Below are 7,732 nucleotides of genomic sequence, written 5' to 3' on the forward strand. Positions count from 1 at the left end.
GCAACCACCAACCTGCTTTCTGCCACTCTGGTTTTGCTTTTTCTACAATTTCATATAAATGGAATCACGTATTATGTAATCTTTCTGTGCTTGACATATTCCTCTTAGCATAATGTTTTTGATCCATTCATAATGTTATGTGTATCAATATTCTGTGCCCGTTTATTGCTGAGTAGTATTCCATTTATTTGTGCATTCATCAGCTGATGGGCATTTCTGCTGTTTTCAGTTTGGGGCTATGATGGATAACAATGCTGCAAGCATTGTGTGTGGGTCTTTATGTGGGCATGTTATCATTTCTCTTGGGTAAATTCATAGGAGTGGGACTGCAGGTCGTATGCTAGGAGTATGTTCAACGTCGTAAGGAATTGCTGACCGTTTACCCAGGTGGCCATCCCATGTTGAGTTCCAGTGGCTCCATATCCTCAACAATACTTGGTCTGGGTAGTCATGTTAGTTTAAGCCATTCTAGCGATAATTTGCTGTCATTTAAATTTGCACTTCCCTGTGCTCGCTTTGGCAGCACATATACTAAAATTGGAATGATACAGAGAAGATTAGCATGCCCCTGCACAGGGATGACACACAAATTTGCAAAGCATTCCATATTTATGAATAAATAAATAAATAGACAAATAAATGAATGTGATGACTAGTGATATTAAGCGTCTTTTCTTTCTTTTTTTTTAACATTCACAATAGAAGTTTACTACATATCAAACATTTTAATGTCCTTAATGAAAAAGGCAAATACCAATCTAAAAATATAAACAAAAGTCTTGGAAAGTTTATTTCATACAAATGACAAAGAATATATTAAAAATTAAGATAGAATAGAAGTAAAGTACCATTAGGCGTATCAAATCGGCAAATGTAAAGAATTATGGTAATACCCATTTTAGGGATTGGGCTTCTTGAAAATTCTTAGCACAACTTTTCCATTTGACAATTTGAAAATGAATATCAAAAGTCTTAATAATATTTTATGAAGCAGTTGTAGATCTAGAAATGTATACTAAAGAAATGGTTAAAGTATTATCAAAATATTTAAATACAAAAGCACTCCCCAAAGGTGTTTTTTAATTATACAATTTTCAATTACTTGAAAGTACAAAAATTGTTGATCAGTTAAATACCTCTTCTCATTCCTTGCCATGAAATACTATGCAAGTATTACAAATGATATCGTAAAAATTTATTTTGCTATACAAATACTTGATTACAATGTGGTTTTAAAAAGAATAAATATATTAAGATTTTATTTTATGCTAATCTGCATAGTATTCTCTACATGTGAGAGTGATTATTTCTTGGTGGTAGGATCATAATTATTGTTTTCTTCTTTCTATGTAGCTGTATTTGATTTGGGTTTTTCTAAAATATAAATCATTCATTCTTTTCCTCATTGATTTTACATGTTCTAACATATGCCAAATTCTTACCCTTATATTTCTTATCTATTTCTGAGCAAATAATATCAGGTAAAGAAAGTCTTCCTTCATTATTTTTTATTTTAAAAATATTTCTTTTTCTTTTTTAAGATTTTATTTATTTATTTGATAGAGAGAGACAGCCAGAGAGGAAACACAAGCAGGGGGAGTGGGAGAGGGACAAGCAGGCTTCCTGCTGAGCAGGGAGCCCGACGCAGGGCTTGATCCCAGGTCCCTGGGATCATGACCTGAGCCGAAGGCAGACACTTAATGACTGAGCCACCCAGGTGCCTCTTTAAAAATATTTATGAATGGTGTCTGGTTCTTACTCTTCCAGATAACTTTATGGTTACTTCACAAAGTTTTTAAAAAATTTTTATTTAAATTCGATTAACATATAATGTCTTATTGGTTTCAGAGGTAGAGGTCAGTGATTCATCAGTCTTACATAATACCCAGTGTTGCACATCTTTTCATATGTTCATTTGCCATCTGTATATCTTCTCTTGGACATAGCTATCCAAATTTTTGACAATTTTCTTTCTTTCTTTTTTTTAAAGACTTTATTTATTTATTTGACAGAGAGATAGCGAGAGCAGGAACACAAGCAGGGGGAGTGGGAGAGGGAGAAGCGGGCTTCCCGCTGAGCAGGGAGCCCGATGTGGGGCTGGATCCCAGGACCCTGGGATCATGACCTGAGCTGAAGGCAGATGCGGGTAACGACTGAGCCACCCAGGCGTTTTCTTTCTTTCTTTCTTTCTTTCTTTCTTTCTTTCTTTCTTTCTTTCTTTCTTTCTTTCTTTCTTTCTTCTTTCTTCTTTCTCTTTCCTTCTCTCTTTCTTTCTCTCTCTCTTTTTCTTTCCTTCCTTCTTTCTTTGCTGAGGTTTTATCTTCTATTTTTTTTTAAAGATTTTATTTATTTATTTGAGAGAGAGAGAATGAGAGACAGAGAGCATGAGAGGGAGGAGGGTCAAAGGGAGAAGCAGACTCCCCGCCGAGCAGGGAGCCCGACGCGGGACTCGATCCCGGGACTCCAGGATCATGACCTGAGCCCAAGGCAGTCGCTTAAACAACTGAGCCACCCAGGCGCCCTTATCTTTTAATTTTTGAGATGTAAGAATTCTTGATATATTCTGTGTACAAATTCCTTTTTAGATGCATGGCATAAGACATGTAAATATTTACTCCTGTGATTTTTAAAAAATTTTTCTTAATTGTATACTTAGAAGAGCAAATGTATTTATTTATTTATTTATTGGACAGAGAGAGAGAGAGAGAGAGAGAGAGAAAGCGCATGAGCACAAGCAGGGGGAGCAGGGAGGGAGAGGGAGAAGCAGGCTCTGGGCTGAGCAGAAAGTCTGATGGACCCTGGGATCATGACCAGAGCAGAAAGCAGGCGCTTGACCCACTGAGCCACTAGGTGTCCCAAGCAAATGTTTTTAATTACTTACTTAAGTTTTTAGAAAGAGAGAGAGCAAGCACCTGAGTGGGAGTTGGGGGAGGGGCAAAGGGAGAGAAAGAGAATTGTAAGTAGGCTCTAGGCCCAGTGTGGAGCCCAACACGGGGCTCCATCTCACGACCCTGAAATCATGACCTGAGTCAAAAACCAAGAGTCGGACGCTTAGCCAACTGAGCCACCCAGGTTCCCCTAATGATTTTAATTTTTGTATGGTCCACTGGATTCCTCTTTCATGGTTCATGCTTTTAGTGTTACTAAGTGTTCTCTACTTAATCCCTCATATGTTTACCTCTTCTCAGGGCCAAGGAATAGAGAGCAAGGAGTTCCTCTGAGTCAGGGCATGCCTGATGGATCTAGTCTTAGGGAACATTCAATCAATAACTTGATTGATATCTATTTAGTAATTATTTAATGAGCACTTACTCTGTGCCAGGCACTGTTAGACGCACTGGGGATACAGTGGTAAAGAAAACCAAGTTTCTGCTCTATGGAATTTATGTTCCAGTGGTGATAAACAAGGAGCATCAGGTGCTCTGGGGGCCCCCAACCAGATCCTCTTTGCTAGGCCATGACACCCAACCTCCAACTGTTGTGGGGTGTTGGCTGCTCATGACTCATTCTTGTATTTTATTTCTCGAACAGAGTGATCTTGTCTGATAGATGTTACTTTGCCTGAGGATGCTATGAAAGTTGTTATCACCCCACGCTGGGGGTAGCCCTTGGCCAATTACTGACTGATTTAGGGATATAACAGCCCACACTTCTTGTGTCTCTGGGCAGGAGAAAGTCTTTGTGATGCTGGTCATGCTCCAGAGCTCCCTGTGAGATCAGGTGGAGGCAGGTTCTCTTCTCTTGCAATCACATCGACATGGCTAGCTTCTCCTCCTGCCCTATTCTTCGTCCTTCACTCTTCTACAGGTTTCTTCTGAGAGACCTCCTTCAGTAAACCACATACACAAATGGTTTTAGGCAACCCAACCTAAAACACTGGATGTCAAAAGGAGTCCTGGGAAAGGACTCTGACAGAGATTTTGGAATAGGGTCCCTCATTGGTCAGATGTCAGTGAGAACCCCATCCTTGGTGATACGGGGATTGTTGAGCACCCCGTCCCCAAGCCTAAGGCAGTGTGTTAATACTCTCTTTAGGATGAACTGGGATGGGATACAGGAGGAAGGAGATGCACTCGTTTGTGCCATATCTCTGGTGTTTGAGAATTAGGGGGACAGATAACTAAAAAGACTGCAACTGGGTGGTTACTGCTGAGCAACACTGATGTTTTGAAGAGAGAGAAGAACTGGCTCATATATTAATAACCAATTCAGGGTGTAGTGCAAGAGTCTGGGTGCTCCCTTGGCAGCATCTACAAAGGTCCTCGCCTGCAGTGCAGGTAAGGCAGAGGTGGGCACCAGACTCACAACATAATGGTAAGGGTTGCAGAATTTCAGTGAAGGTTGTTTTTGCTATTGAAGCAAGTTTCCAACAGCAAAGTCGGGGTCCTGATGGGGAATGAGTAGTAATGCAAGTCCCCGGGCAGGTGCAGTTGAAAACTTTGAGCCTCCACCTTCCCTTGAGCCTGAGTAAAGGAGAAACACAGGAGGAAAACTGAGTTTTCCCAAAATACAGACATACACACATGTGAAGAAAGCCAGAGATTGGAAGGGGCACCTACAAGTCAAAAAACACTGAAGATTGCCACCAGAAGCTGGAAGAAAGTAGGCAAGCTCTTTCCCTACAGTCTTCACAGGGAGTATGGCCCTGCTGACACTTAGGTATTGGACTTCTGGCTTCTACAACTGTGAGACAATAATTCTCCATTGTTTTAAGCCACCGAGTTTGTGGTGTTTTGTTATGGTGACCCTAGGAAACAACATAGTGAAGAATGGTGGAAAAGGCATATTAATAGCACAATTGGTAGTAGCTATAAATGTGTGAATTTCCATAGCCCCAAGGTGGGATTCAATGACCATAATTAGTTTCTCCATAATCAGCAGAATTTCATGTTACCTGTCTTAAACCTAAAGGTTTCAGCTAATGAACTGATCATTAATATTTTACTTCTCTGATATCACTTCATGACCTGTGTTTGGATCTTCAGTGTCACACACACCTTTGTTTTTCTGAATGAATACTGAACCTCTCCCTCTCCCCCCAAAACGCGTGTTTCAATCTTTTTCAAATGTAATAGGCTTTGAAGTTGACCTGCCAGCATAAGGCTCACCTCTTCCTATGGGTCACAAAGCAAATCTGAGAAAGAATGTTGAGGGGGAATATTGAGTCCTTGGGGATAAACAGCCTCTAGTTTTGGTTAAAAAAACCTGAGGTGTGATGTTCCCAGATTCCTAGTGGGAGGGCAGCCTCCTCCCTTCTTCCTGCAGTGCATTGTGGCTCTTACAGATGACACATTCTTGTTTCAAAGTTTTGAGTCTGCAGTCTTTTGTTTTTTCTTGCCTAATTGCTCTGGCTGGAACTTCCAGTACTATGTTTAATAGAACAGGCAAAAGTAGGCATCCTTGTCTTATTCCTGGTCTTTCATGATCAAGTATGATATTAGCTGTGGGTTTCTCATAGGCAGCCTTTATTATGTTAAGAAAGTTCTTGTAGTCCTTGTTTATTGAGTGTTTTTGTCATGAAAGGGTGCTGGATTTTGTCAAAAGCTTTTTCGGCATCACTTGGAATGATAATGTGTTTTCCCCCTTCATTTTATCAATTTGGTATATTACATGGATTGATTTTTGCATGTTGAACCATTCTTGCATTCTGGAAATAAATCCCATTTGCTCATGGGTATATAATCCTTTTAATATGCTACCAGCTTTGGTTTGCTAGTATTTTGTTGTGAATTTTTACATCTATATTCATAAGGGATATTGTTCTGTAGTTCTCTTTTCTTGTGATGCCATTGTTTAGTTTGGGTAGCAAGGTAATGCTGTTCTGAGAAGTATTTTCTCTTTTTCAAATTTTTTTGGAGGAATTTGAGAGAGATTGGTGCTTACTCTTCATTAAATGTTTGGTAGAATTCACCATTGAAATCATCTAGTTCTGGGCTTTTCTTTGTTGGTAGGTTTATGATTAGTGGTTTAACCTCCTTAGTTGTTACAGTTCTACTCAGATGTTCTTTTTCATCTTGAGTCAATTTTGGCGGGTTATATATTTCTAAAAATCTATGCATTTAATCTAGGTTATCTAATTTGTTAGTGTAGAATTTTTCATAGTGTTCCCTTACAATACTTTTTATTTTTGTAGATTCAGTAGTAATGCCCCCACATTCATTTCTAATTTTGGTAATCTGAGTCTCTCCTCTGTCTCTGTCTCTCTCTCTTTCCCATGAATCTAGCTAAATGTCAGTTTTGCTGACTTTTTCAAATAATAAATTTTTGGTTTTATTGATACTCTCTGTTGTTTTTCTATTCTCTATTTTATTTATGTCTGCCCTAATCTTTATTTTGTCCTTTATTCTGTGGGTCTCATTGTTTTTTTTATTTTTTTATTTTTATTTTATTTTTTTAAAAGATTTTATTTATCCATTCATGAGAGACAGAGACAGAGGGAGAAGCAGGCTCCCCGTGGAGCAGGGAGCCCGATGCGGGACTCAATCCCAGGACCCCGGGATCATGACCCAAGTCGAAGGCAGACGCTTAACTGACTGAGCCACCCAGGCGTCCCTCTGTGGGTCTCATTGTAACTTGACATTCCTTTTCTAGTTCCTCAAGGTATGCAGTGAAATTATTGATTTGAGATCTTTTTTAAAATATATGCATTTACATCTATAAATATCCCTCTTAATACTGCTTTTGCTGCATCCTATTCATTTTGGTATGTTGTGCTTTAATTTTCATTCATTTTAAGATATTTTCTAACTTCTCTTATGATTTCTTCTTTGACACGTTAGTTGTTTAAAATTGTGCTGCTTAATTTCTACATATTTGTGAAATTTCCAGTTTTCCTTCTGTTATTCATTTCTGGTTTTACTCCCTTGTGAATAGAAAAAATGCTGTATATGGATTCAGTCTTTAAAAATTTATTAAGACTTCTTTTGTGGCACAACATATGGTCTATCCTGAATAATGTTGAATGCACTTGAGAAGGATATGTATTCTGCTAGTGTTAAGCCAAGTGCTCTGTATATCTGTGAGATCTAATTAGTTTATTGTGTTGTTCAAATCTTCTGTTTCCTTATTGATCTATCTGATTGTTATAGTCATTATTGAGAGTGGTGTATTAAAGTCTACAACTGTTATTGTCGAACTGTCTAGTCTTGCTTCAGTTCTTTCAATATTTGCTTCCTATATTCGGGGGCTCTTGTGTTAGGTGCGTATATGTTTATTATTGTTATATCTTTTTGCTATTTTGAACCTCTATCGATATATAATGTTCTTCTTTGTGTCTTGTGATCTTTTTGATTTAAGGCCTATTTTGTTTGACAATAATATAGCCTCTCAGCTCTCCTTTGGAACATTTTGGATGGAATATCTTTTCCCATCATTTTACTTTCAACCTTTGTGTGTCTTTGCATGTAGAGCGAGTCTCTTGTGGACAGATGGAACATGTTTTTTTGTTTGTTTTTGCTTTTGTTTTCCTTTTTTTGCCAATGTGCCAGTCTCTTCCTTTTAATAGGAAAGTTTAATCCATTTACATTTAAAGCATTTACTGATAAGGAAGAATTTCCTTCTGTAATTTGGCTGTTACATGTTTTGTTCCTCATTTCCTCCATTACAGACTTTTTTGATTTTTAGTTGACTTTTCATAGTGTACTAATTTGATTTCCCTTATTTTTCCTCTTTCTTTCTTTGCTTCTTTTCCTTCCTTTTGAAAAAAATTTTATTCTCTTAGTGGTTATCTTGG

The 7,732-nt window shown here is 38.2% G+C and overlaps 1 non-coding gene across 1 annotated transcript; it reads left to right on the plus strand.

Moving 5' to 3' along the window:
- Nucleotides 1-507: 507 nt before the first annotated feature.
- On the plus strand, nt 508-613 carry LOC115937699 (U6 spliceosomal RNA). The gene has a single exon (XR_004072944.1). It is a non-coding gene; the product is annotated as a U6 spliceosomal RNA (small nuclear RNA).
- The last annotated feature ends 7,119 nt before the right edge of the window (nt 614-7,732 follow it).

The sequence above is a fragment of the Leptonychotes weddellii genome, chromosome 1, assembly GCF_054177405.1.
Source record: "Leptonychotes weddellii isolate Sample4059 chromosome 1, ASM5417740v2, whole genome shotgun sequence".
Taxonomy (NCBI): domain Eukaryota; kingdom Metazoa; phylum Chordata; class Mammalia; order Carnivora; family Phocidae; genus Leptonychotes; species Leptonychotes weddellii.